Source organism: Macrotis lagotis, chromosome 3 (assembly GCF_037893015.1).
Source record: "Macrotis lagotis isolate mMagLag1 chromosome 3, bilby.v1.9.chrom.fasta, whole genome shotgun sequence".
NCBI classification, from domain to species: domain Eukaryota; kingdom Metazoa; phylum Chordata; class Mammalia; order Peramelemorphia; family Peramelidae; genus Macrotis; species Macrotis lagotis.
In genome coordinates this window covers 277,850,600-277,863,701 of record NC_133660.1, presented here as the reverse complement: position 1 = coordinate 277,863,701, position 13,102 = coordinate 277,850,600, and positions in this window count along the sequence as shown.

Below are 13,102 nucleotides of genomic sequence, written 5' to 3'. Positions count from 1 at the left end.
GTGTTCCATGACATACATAGACCACAGTTTGCGAAGCCATTCCCCAATTGCAGGACATTTACTTGATTTCCAATTCTTTGCCACCACAAGTAGGGCTGCTATGAATATTTTTGTACAAGTGATGTTTTTAACCCTTTTTCATCATCTCTTCAGGGTATAGACCCAGTAGTGGTATTGCTGGGTCAAAGGGTATGCACATTTTTGTTGCCCTTTGGGCATAATTCCAAATTGCTCTCCAGAAATGTTGGATGAGTTCACAGCTCCACCAACAGTGTAATAGTGTCCCAGATTGCCCACAACCCTTCCAACAATGATCATTGTCCTTTCTGGACCAGTCTGAGAGGTGGGAGGTGGTACCTCAGAGATGCTTTAATTTGCAGAAAATGACTATCTTAAGTGACAAGAAATGACTGGTTTCCAATGATAGAGTTAGTTCTGAAACATGTGCCAAAGGCAGTTGGACTATTGATTTATCAGAACAAAACTAAAAGCCAACAATAAATCAGAACACAAATTAAGCAATTACAACAGTTCCTCCAAGGCAGTTTATTCAAACAAATTATTAGTTCAACCTGTTTGTTCTTTAAATAATACAAACAAATCTCTGAATAGTTTTTCATCTCTTTACTTGCTATGTTCTTTTTAACATACAGTCTGCTTATCATACCCAATGCCATCATCCTTTCTGGTTCCCGCACTTCATCTTTGGTCTAACCTCCACTCAGCAGGATGATTTTAATCCTTTTCTCCATATCCCCTTCTAGAAGAAGTGGGATGCCTATTCATTTCTCTCACCTCCCCCTAGTTCTTATCCCTCCAAGGAGACCAAAATAAGCTCCCGGTTCAGATAATTCACATATCACAGAGAGTGCTTTTGACCTCTTTTTTTTTTGGTACAACTTGAACAATTCCTAACATCTCCCCCAACTGAAGGTATCTCATTTGTTGTAATGAACTGGGTTTTTCCACTTAGAGTCAAAATGCAGCCCCCAAATGAGCAATTTCTTTAATGAGGAAACAAATCTGCTGGCATAACAGCCAGCCCAGGAACTGAGCTTCACTCACAGTCACAGCTGGCTCAGCTCAGTGGAAGAGGGTCAGCATCCAGTCATAGGCCATTCAGCTGCACAGCCAAGTTAACAAGCTACAGTACTGCAATAGCCCAGGAGACATGACTGCCCACGTCCTCACTTTGCACACCATAGGATTAGAGTGGATCCACAGCTGGCCTCTTTAGAAAAGGATTTCAGTTTGAAACAACTTTAAGCTAATTATTGAAGCCTAGAAAAGGGAGGGGGAAAGATCCTAAGGAAAAAAAAAAGTGGTACTCCACCTTATGTCAACTGTAAGCAGGTTCTCTCTCTCTGTCTGTCTGTCTGTCTCTGTCTCTCTGTCTCTCTCCCTCTCCATCTAGAGAATGGGAAAGTGGATAGAGAGATGGCTGCAAAACCACCAAGACCTGAATTCAAGTTTTGCTTCTGACTGACCCCTAAGAAATTCTCTAAGATGATATGCTTCAGAGAAAGTACTTATTTGCATTGGTAGAGGGGTTTTCCATGCCTTCAAGTTCTCTAAATCATTGAAAACATAGGTCTAGTCTTTGCCCATCTCTACAAATCCCGAATAAGTCCTCCATGTCACTTAGCTATTTTTGGAGTTTGCTTCCAGTGTCCCCTCCTATGGGAAACCTTGCTGGCACCTCTCTCTCTGTTGGTGTCCTCTGAATTCATTTTCTTTTCCATTGGCCTGTTGTGTCCCTGAGATGAATGAGGCTCTCTGGGGACAAACAATGTTTATCTTTTGCTTTGTCTTTGTAAGCCCAGGGCCTTGGCACATAACAAGTCTAATAAGAGGGGCAGCTAGGTGGCTCACTGGATAGAATAACTGGCCTAGAGTCAGGAAGGATACTCTTCATGAGTTCAAATCTGAACTCAGTCACTTACTAGCTGGGTACCTCTAGGCAAGTCACTTCACCTTATTTGCCTCAGTTTCCTCAGCTACAGAATGAGCTGGACAAGGAAATGGCAAACTGTTCCAGAAATCTCTGTCAAGAAAACCCCTAATGGGTTACAAAGAGTCAGACATGACTGAAATATGACCGACCTTTATTAACAACAACATTAACTATGTGTTCAATGAAGATGGAATTCAGTTAGGTTTCCCAGGTGGTTTACCAACAGTGGCTTTTGAGGGTTGTCAAAGCCATTGCTTACAAAAGTCCTGGTAGGCTGAGTCTACCCAAAGGAGCTTTCCTCCTTCCCCATTCTAATTATCTCTTCCTTCACCAAAAAGGGGGACCTAAAATCAGAAATCCCCCAAATGGCAAGGTGGCCCAGCTACCCTATTTCAGCTGACCTTAGCATTAGGCTGCTGATGTCACAATTTTGTGGGGGGAGGCGGTCCTTTTCTAAGCCTTTCCGCTTGGCAAACTGTGTTGTGAAACACTGCTTCCATTGTATGGCTATTAGTCCTGGCATCCTCTTGAGGAAGGCATTCTTTAAGTTTAAGGTGATGTTTCAGCCCCCCAGGAGGCGAGGCAGGAGGGCCAACACATTCCTAAACCATTTGCTATCACTCTTTTTCAACAGTAACTTTCCACTCCCAGATTGGGAAACTTCAAAAAACAACGGATTTTATCTTCACAACAACCTTGGAAAGAAAGATTCTATTTATAGCTGCATTTTACCAATGAAGAAACGGAGGCAGACAGTGGTTAAATGACTTGCCCAGGATCACACAGCCATGTCACTGAGGGCACATTCGAACTCAACACTTCCTAACTGTTGGACTTCAGCTCTGTGCTCTATGGCTCCCCCCCCTAGTGATCTTTTGCACATTTTTCATTTTTTAAAATTTTTAATGAAGACCAGTTGAAAACAATTTTGCTTTTAGAATTCCTGGTTTTCTCACCCAAGTCCCATAAAAATGTCAAAAAACTTGAGTTTGGGACTATTGCTTGTAAAATTTTGTGTGACTAAAAAGGCCGTAATTTTTTGTTTTATTTCCTGGCATCACAGTATAGAGTGGAGTCTTGGAACTCTTGGCAGAAGGCCTGGATTCAAATCCTAGATCAGCTCCCTGCTCTCCGTGTGATCTCCGTCAGGTCTTACCTTCTGGACTTCAGCTCTCATATGTAAATGAGACCATTGGTGTCTAGGGCTTCTGATATTCTTTCCAACTCTAAAGCTAAGACCCTGCCATTATGGACTTACAGGTCTCCTGCCGTCCCCAAGCCTCTTCTGGAATGGTGTGAGGTTGACTTCCCCACAACCCCTTCAGTTATCAGTCCAACACAAATCAGCCCCTGGGATCGAATGGCCTCGTCCAGATATCTCGGAAGTGTCCGTCAGCCCAGGAAGTCCAATCTCTTGATCAGAGGCATGTCTAAGGAGCCTCCCCTGAGTCCACCTTCTACCCCTAGACCTTTGTCTGCCAGGAGTCACGGACCCTTACATACTATCTGTCTCCCAGTCCTCAGCCAGAGAGTCTTTCCTGGCAAAGGTAACCCAAACTAGGAAGATGTTTTCAGATCTCAGTTTTGAATCTCTTCTAGCTTGTGTTGGTATAGGACTTTAAAGTTTGCAGCTGGTTTCTAGTCAGTGTGTCCTTTTATGAGGTCTGTGGTATCCTCTAGAGACAGAGCTTATGTGGGTTAGTCAGGGTCACACAGTTGACACATATCTTAGGCAGGATTCAAACCTTGGTCTTTCCCAACTCATAGTAGACTCATAAATCTAGAGAAGCTATCGAGTTGAACTTCTTCATTTTTACAAATGAAGTAAATGAGGAAGAGAGGTTGAGCAACTATCCTAGAATCACAAGTTTCTGAGGCAGGATTTGAAACCAGGTCTCCCTGATCCCAAGTCTTGAACTCTATCCATTATAACTCACTTCCCTGCCCTACTTGAGCAGAGGGGGAAGGTAGTTGTTATGGGGAACAGGTTTGGGAATATCTGGACTATCCCATTGTCCAGGGACAGGTCATCAGCACAGCAAAGTAGTAAGAAGACGGGTTTGGTCCTGTGTAGATGCCCCTTCTTCCCTCAACTTCCTCTTCACCTCTCTTCTCATCCATCCCCCTCCTTCCACCCAGGGCAGCCTAGTCAGCCCTTGGCCCTCGTTTCTGCAGGGGAATCTGCTGCATCTCCCTTCTCCTAGATTTCTGTGATTCAGTATTGTGCCCTTACTGATCCATCTGGGGGCACATGAACTTCCATTAGAGTCTGAGCCCTCCACTGGGCCCTCCCTGCTTTAATCCTCACAAGGCCACCTCCCCTGGCTCTGCACAGCCAGCCCTCATTCCTCATCTCCTGGTCCAGCTTCCAGCCTGTTGTTAGGGTAAGCAAGGCTTTTCTCCCCATTGTTTTGCTTTAGTTTTCCATCTGGGCTGAAAGCAGCTGTGGCAAATTGCCACGGTCTGAAAGAAATTACATTTCTAATATGCAAATACATTCTGGATGGAGAAATCATCTGCAGAGCTGCCACATCAGTCCCCAGGATCTTAAGCCTGGCAACAGTTCTTCCTAAAAGGGATCTGCATACTCTTGAGGTGTCTGTCCATCAGACAGTCGGTAGCCACTGAATTGCATTTTGATGGGTCTGATTAGAGACAGATGCGCTTGAGTACAGTCTGAAGCTTCTCCCTCTATTATCTAATAGCTGGAAACTGCTCCCAGAAGCATCCCAGGATTTAATGGGCCAGGATCAATCACCTCCAGGATACCCCAATGTTCCTTCTGTGGCCTCAGCACTTGCCATTTTTCTGTGGGATGAAAATAGGGTGGCTGGCAAGACTTTGTCTTGCTTTGCCTCTTGTCTCATACCTCACAAAATCCCACAGGACCTGCTCATTCCTCGCAATCCCGGCTTCTGAGAGCCGCCCCAAGCTCTGACATTTTGTGTCACCGGTTCTTGTTTTGAGAGCCTCCCCAGGCTGGACTTCCCCTCTTCTAAGACCCCATTAGCTCTTAGGGCCTCTATTCCAGGGTCTTTTCCAGTTCCAAAATTCTGTGAATTTGATTTTTTTAAAAAGTTTATTTCATTTCCTGACTTGACAGTTCAAGTAACTCACTACCCCCGACTCTACCACTGACAATGAGGAGGATGAGAGAGGAACAGAGAGTGACCTACAAGCTGAACAAACCAAGTTAAGAGAATGGGTACCTGGAGAGAGGTAGCTGGGAAATATAATGGATAGGGGCGGCTAGGTGGTGTAGTGGATAAAGCACTGGCCCTGGAGTCAGGAGTACCTGGGTTCAAATCCAGTCTCAGACACTTAATAATGACCTAGCTGTGTGGCCTTAGGCAAGCCACTTAACCCCATTTGCCTTGCAAAAACCTAAAAAAAAAAAAAGAAATACAATAGAGTGCCAGACCTGGAGTGAGAAAGATCTGAGTTCAAATCCTTCCTTTGATACCTAATTTTGGGCAAAGTAACTTAACTTCTCAGCCTCAGTTTCCTCATTTGTAAAATGGAGATGATAATATCAACAACAGTCTACCAGAAATAATGTGAGAATGAAATTGGATAAAATAATTAATTTAGTTATATTAATTATTATTAATAGTAACACTAGTAATAGTAATAGTAGTAGTAGCAACAGCATCAGCAGCAGTGGTGACAGGAATATTTGTAGTAGTGATGCTTGGAGTAGTAGTGGTAGTAGCAGTAGTAGTAGTTAGGAGGAGGAGGAAGAGGAGGAGGAGGAGCAGGAGGAGGAAGAGGAGGAGGAGGAGGAGGAGAGGTAGTTAGTAGTAGCAGAAGCAGCAGAAGCAGTAGTCACTAGAACTACTTGTTTGAGTTGGTATCTAAGACCTGACTAGGTGGTATCTGAGCCATTTAAACAGGCTGCTCAGAATGGGCAAAGGAGCCAGAGCCAGTGTGGTGGGCTGGGACACCTTGGAGTGCTGGGGCACTAGCCACAGGGCCAGTGCCTCTGCCCAGCAGCGAGATGAGCCATGATGAAATGGTTGCCCATTGTGAAGATGCAGTTGTGCCAGGCACGGCTTCTTCGGAGAGTCCTAAGAACTGAGCTCCCCTCCTGGATGGGATGGAGAGGTTTGGAGTTTTAAGGACTGGAACTGAAGGATTGGGGAGACCAGGCAGGGCACCCTCAGGTTGAGCTACAGGAAGGGAAAGGAATTGGACCAGTTTCCTTTGGTCCCAGAGCCCAGAACCAAGTGGATGATGGGGGAGGGAAGGCAGGATTTGGGTTTAGACTTGATGTAGTTGTAGTGTTTCTAGAACCAATGATTATCCGAAGGAAGTCCAGGCTGCTTTGTGAGGAGGGGAGTTCCTGGGTCTGGGAGCTGGAACATCAAAAGCCATGCCATCACCGGGGCTCCTGTTTCTACTAGGTGTCCCCTTTGGTCCCTTCCAGCTCCCTGGCTTTGGGAAGGAGGGGGGGGGTGACCAAATTGGGAGAGCGGAGGCTGGAGGGGATGGATTGCTTTGCTCAGAGTTCACTGGCCTGAAAATCATGTCCAAGATGTTCACGGGGAACCTTTGTGCTGACACAAACTAATGAGTGGCCAGCCAACAGCTTCTGGGAAGCAGGTAGGATTCTGCACAGTTCCCAGCCAGTTGATTGCTTTGGGTCCTGGGGGCGCTCCCAGAGCCAGCACCTTCTGGTCACTGTGAAATTATCTGTGGTCCGTCTGATTTGCACCCTCCCTATCTGGGGCCAGTTGCGGTCTGGACATCCACAGTCTGCCAGCCCCCAGCAGCCTTACCCCAGGTGTCTACTTCAGGGGGGTAACACAATAAGCCTTGTCTTCTACAAAGTTAGCATGGACACTTTTCTTCCATCTCTTGCCTGCTGGCATCTCCCCTGGCCCCGGCCTGCCTTGCCAGCCTTTCTCCACCGGCATCCTCTTCACCCTCTTGGCTACTCTAAGTCAAGTCAAAAATAATCCTTTGTTGATTATTTGCTGGAAAGCATAATAGCCAATACATCTCCCATCTCTGTAGCTTAGCTCTGGATGATTCCCGCTCCGAGAAAGCCCTCCCTCCTTGACTTCGATCTCTTGGAATTGTTTCCTTGAAGACTCAACTCAAAAACTACTTTGGACATGATGGCATTTCTGTGCCCCCCCCCCTTCCCAGGTCTGGTTTAGTCCTATAAAGATAGATATTGTCTCTCCTGTTTGCATACAGGCTTCCTGAGAAATTTTTTGTCAAGGCAGCAAGCACTTATTAAGCACCTACTGTATGCCAGACCTGATCTAAGTGTTCCCAAACAAAGGTAAAAAACAGCCAATGCCCTCAAGAAGCTTACAATTTAATGGGGGAGACTACAAGCAACAGCTATGTAAAATCAAAACATATAGAGGATACATTGGGGGGTAATCTCAGAGAGAAGGCCCTAAGATTAAAGTAGGCTGGAGGAGGCTTCTGGCAGAAGGTGGGACTTTAGTTGAGAATCCAGGAGGCAGTGGTAAGAGGCTGAAAAGACTAGCCATGGAGTCAGAGATGGAAGGTCTTATCATAGGAAAAGGAAGGATTGGTTTCCTATGATTGCAGGTCATGGGGAGGAAATTAAGGTATAAGAAGACTGGAAAGGTAGGAAGGGGTCAGGTTATGATGGCCTTATGATAGTATTTGCTTCTGGGCGTAATAGGGAGCCACTGGAGTTTATTGAATGAGCGTGTATGTGTATGTGTGTGTGTGTGTGTGTGTGTGTGTGTGTGTGTGCATGTGTGATATGGCTATACCTGCATTTTAGGAAAATCACCTTGTTAGCTGATGGGAGATCTGAGGCAGAGAGGCCTATCAGAAGGTTATTGAAGCAGTTCAGGAGGGAGGTGATAAGGCCCTGGAGCCTTGTCAGTGACAATAAGGGAACCTGGATGAGAGATGCTACCAAGGTAGAACTGACAGGACGTGGTGATACCTTGGGTATGGGAGGAGAGTGTATGAGGAACTCAGGATAAAACCCAATAACAATAATAATAGAGAACATTCTACAGTGTGTGTGTGTGTGTGTGTGTGTGTGTGTGTGTGTGTGTGTGTGTGTGTGTGTGTGTGTGTGTGTGTGTGTGTGTGTGTGTTTTAGGTTTTTTCAAGGCAATGGGATTAAGTGGCTTGCCCAAGGCCACACTGCTAGGTAATTATTAAATGTCTGAGGCTGGATTTAAACTCAGGTATTCCTGACTCCAGGGCAGGTATGCTATCCACTGCACCACCTAGCTGTCCCCATTCTACAGTGTTTTAAGAGCAAAGTAATTTACATTTTACCTCATTTGATTGTCACAACCAGATAGATACTATTAATATCTTCATTTTACAGATGGAAAAACTGAGGCTGAGAAAGGTGAAATGATCTGCCCAGGGTCGCACAGCTAGTAAGTATTTGAGGCAGGACTCAAACTCAAGTCTTATTGACTCCTAGTCAGTAATCTCTTCACTGCTTCACCCAGCTGGAGAGCTTAGGTGAAAGGAAGACAGAAATGAAGAAGTCTGGAAGGGGGAAAGCTCAGGGGAAAAGATAATGGATTCAGTTTTGGTCACCATGAGTTCTGGATGTCTTCCAGACACCCACCTTGGGTTATCCAATAGAGAGCCAGAGGTTCCATGTTGAAGTTCAGGAGAGAAATTAAGAATGCAGGACAAATAGATTTGAGAATCATCTTCAAGAGATCCATGGGAGCGGATGGGATCACTAAGTAGTATAGAGGGAGAGGAGGATGACCCACTGTGCCACAGGAGAGTTGGGAAGATAACGATGAGGGAAAGAACAGAGCGTTGCAGGGTGATCGTGGAAGCCAGCACAGTGTTTGCACGTATCATATTTGCTTAATAGATGTGTCTAGATTGAGTAATCAGATTATTCCTTCTGACATAAGGACTTCAGTTCCCAATTCAGGAACAATGGATAAATAAGGATGAAAATGTGCAAAACCGTGATATTAGTGTGTGACTGGATGACTATAAAACACCTTCACATCTACATAATGATTACAGATGACGTTACTATCACCAACTCAGCCTCACATCAACCTTGTGGGGTTGTAATCAGTGTATTAACTGCTCCATTTGTCGGCTGAAGAACCAGACTCAGGGAGGTCAAAGAGCTTGCCCAAGGTCAGATGGCTGATGAGAAACAGAGTGGAACCTAGAACCCAGACCGCTTTCTCGTCTCCTCTGTCTGCAGCAGACACCTCTGAAGCAGCCTGAGCTACTCCCCTCCTTGTCTGAGACAAACAAGCTATAAGCATGTATCATGTTTACTGGGCCTCCCAGAAGGCACTGACCTGGATGAATTATGGGATACTTTAGAGTTCAAAACTATGATTCTGAGTTTTATAGGCTCTCTGAGTAAAACCTTTCCCATTTTGCAGTGGAGCAGAAAGGTGGGATGCCATTAAATAGCCCCAGAGCTAAGAAGCAGAGTGGGAGGGTGAGGAAAAAGCAGTGATTGAAGATCTTGGATCCACGATTAACTTGCCTTGGGACTTTGGGCCTGTTTCCCAGTTTGTAAAATAATTTTGGTCCCTTCCAGTACTGATATTTGATGACTAAGTTATGTGCTCTATGGCTTTTTCCACCACTTCAAAGTGGAATCTCCATCCTTTCAGGGTCTGTTTCTGTGACTCCAGATAAACTCAGTGTCCACAGTTCCATCTGAGAACTTACCTCTTCATACATCTGCCTTGTATAGGCCTACTTATCTTCATGCTATTTCTCCAATTAGAACAAAAGCCTCATGGGGGCAGGGGGGTAGTTTGCTTTTGTCTTTGCATCCCCAGCACCTATAACAGTCCCTGGTGAATGGTAGACATGTGATAAGCACTAATTGTTTGGTTCTAATAGATGATGGGGGAACACCTTTGGGTGTCTGCTGTAGAAAGAGGACATCAGAGACAGAGGTATGTGAAAAAGTATAGTATAGTCACTGTATATGTCAAAGTACAGTAATTTCTCAAAGCTATAATCCTGGTAAAAGACTGATTTCTTTAGTGTGTGTTCAGTCTTCATATCAGTCACCTTGCCAAACCAGTAAGAAATGAAGACTCCGAAGTATCTTAACCTATGGTTAATTATTAACTTAGGAGGACAGTGAAGAGGATATTGGGAGACTGTCCTGCCAGGAAGAGACATCAAGATACTATAGTACAAGGAGGATAGTCTTTGAGAAACAGTTTTGAGCAGAGATCTTGTGTAATTTTCATGGTTAGGCCACAAAGAGATGAATGATTTTCCCTATTCTCTGTTTCTGTATAAAACTCAAACCTTTTCCCAGGTCAAAGTGTAGTCTTTCCTTCTTTGAAATGACTTCCACGGTTTAGATGGCAAATCACAGAAAAATAAAACTTCATGTCTACCCTTTCAGACAATTTTATTTTAATGGTATGTTTAAGGCTTTTACAGCCGCTGAGGTTCACAGTTTTGTATGTGAAGCTACAAGAGAAATTTGGCAATTTGTCAGGACCTTCAAAGACCAGAATTGGTAGGTAAAAGCTGTACACTGCCTCGCCAGGGGTGTAATTTTCCTTATTTTTTAACTGATATTTTATTTTATTTTTCCAATTACATGTTATGAGAGTTTTTCAACATTCATCCACATGCATATGCATATTTTTAAGTTACATAATTTCCTTCCACTCTCCCTTTCCTTTTGTTGCTCCAGATGACTTTTGTTACTATTTTTTCTAGCTTGGTAAAATAATTATTTGGTGGTTTGGTATGTCACTGAATAAATAATTTAATTTGGGTAGAACTTGTCATTTTTATTATATTAGCTTGACCTAACCATGAGCAATTGCCATTTTTCCAGTTGTTTAGAAGGGTTGTAATTTCCTTTCTTTTTTATGAGCTCATTGTTTCTTTTTTTAGAAAGATTTTATTTATTTTGAGTTTTACAATTTTTCCCCCATTCTTGCTTCCCTCCCCTACTCCCCACAGAAGTCATTCTTTACTTTGTTTCCATGGTATACATTGATATAAGTTGAATGTGATGAGAGTCAAATCATATCCTTAAGGAAGAAAAATAAGGTGTAAGAGATAGCAAAATTACATAATAAGATAATGGTTTTTTCTAAATTGAAGATAATAGTCTTTGGTCTTTGTTCAAACTCCACAATTCTTTCTCTAGATATGGGTGGTATTCTCCATTGCAGACAGCCCAAAATTGTCCCTGGTTGTTGCACTGATCAAGGTTGATCATCACCCCCATGTTGCTGTTAGGGTGTACAATGTTTTTCTGGTTCTATTCATCATGCTCAGCATCAGTTCATCCAAATCCCTCCAGGCTTCCCTGAATTCCCACCCCTCCTGGTTTCTAATAGAACAATAGTGTTCCATGACATACATAGACCACAGTTTGCTAAGCCATTCCCCAATTGAAGGACATTCACTTAATTTCCAATGCTTTGCCACCACGAACAGGGCTGCTATGAATACTTTTTGTACAAGTGATGTTTTTAAGGGGTTACAATTTTCAAAGAGAGAACAAGGAAAATTGATGATTTGGTTGAGAATTCAAAGACAAAAGAATAGCTGTTCTTTTCCAGTTATTTGCCATTTTTTATATTTAAGAAAAAGATCCAAACAGAGAGATTCACTGGCTTACCTTTCCCGTAAGTTGACAATGAATCAAGATTTGAGGCCACCTGCCAGCACTTTCAACTATTCTGTACTGCTTCTAATTGGAGCTCATTGAGTTCATTCTAGTGGCACTCAGGGAATGAGTTTCAATTCTCTATTCCTACAATAGGCCCATGGATAAGAACATAGCAGGACTGGCCGGAAGGGTAAGACCAGGGGGCAATTACCAGTAGCTGGGGCACTCAAGATGACCAACAGAGGCATAAATGAGGTTCATGAGAACACAAACATCTGGAATGTGGATTCATCACATTGTTCAATTATTTAGGAATCATATCTATTTTGTTTCAAAATGAAATATTTTTTAAATACTCCAAATGTAATAAGCTTATCATCTAAGAAGTCAGAAACCAGCAAAAGCATATTCCACTTATAAGTACAGTTCAAGAAACATTTATTAAGTATCTACTATTGAGTTCCAGGAATATAGAATCATCTCCAATAAAAATAGTCCTTAAAGGAAAGGACTATTTCATTATTCCATTTCCATTTCTACCCTTCTCTCTCTCTGCAATCATGCTGTACTTTCAAGAGAATCACAGTCTTATGTAGAATCCTCTATCTGTTCTTCAAGGTGGAAATGCTTGTTTTATTTAGTTTTTATGTTCAGAATGTTACTAAAAATTTTATTAACAAACTGATGCATATGGATGACTTCACAAGAAATGTCCCTGAGATCTACCTAGAAAGAGAAATTAATATTATATTAATATATTATTTATAAAATATATTAATAACTAATATTAATTTGTAATTTACCCTTTTCTTCTATGGTTGAGTGATGAGATTGCTCCTAGTCTCCAAGGCACAGGCTCAGGGCGTCCTCCCAATTGAGAAACAATTTCTATTAAGAGTATATGAGGGGTGGCTAGGTGGTGCAGTGGATAAAGCACCAGCCCTGGAGTCAGAAGTACCTGGGTTCAAATCCGGTCTCCGACACTTAATGATTATAATCTAGCTGTGTGGCCTTCAGCAAGCCACTTAACCCCATTTGCCTTAAAAAAAAACCCCAAACCTAAAAAAAGAGTATATGAACCTTCAAACTATAAAAACCTTTACAATATCAAGTTAAAACAAAATTGACAGAAAGTATAGATTAAACATGAAGCTTTATTTTCTGAGATTTACTATTTAAACCTTATGGTAGAGGCCATTATGAAAATGATGATACTTGAAGCAGGAAACAGTTGAACTTTCATGCAAAAACAGAAACTAGGGAAAATTATTAACCTCCCTTGTGGCTTGACCATGAAAACTGCACAATATCTCTGCCCAGAACTGCTCCTCAAAGACTCATCCTTGCACAATACTATCTGATCTCTTTTTGTCTCTTCCTGGCAGGCCATTGTCTCTTACCATCTTGGTCATTGTCCTCCTGAGTTTGTAATTAATATAGGGGGAGATACTTAAGAGGCTTAATTAGTTCCTAAGTTTGGTAAGGTGACCAATATGAAGGCTGAATACTCTCAAAGAAACCAGTCTTTTTACCAGGATTAC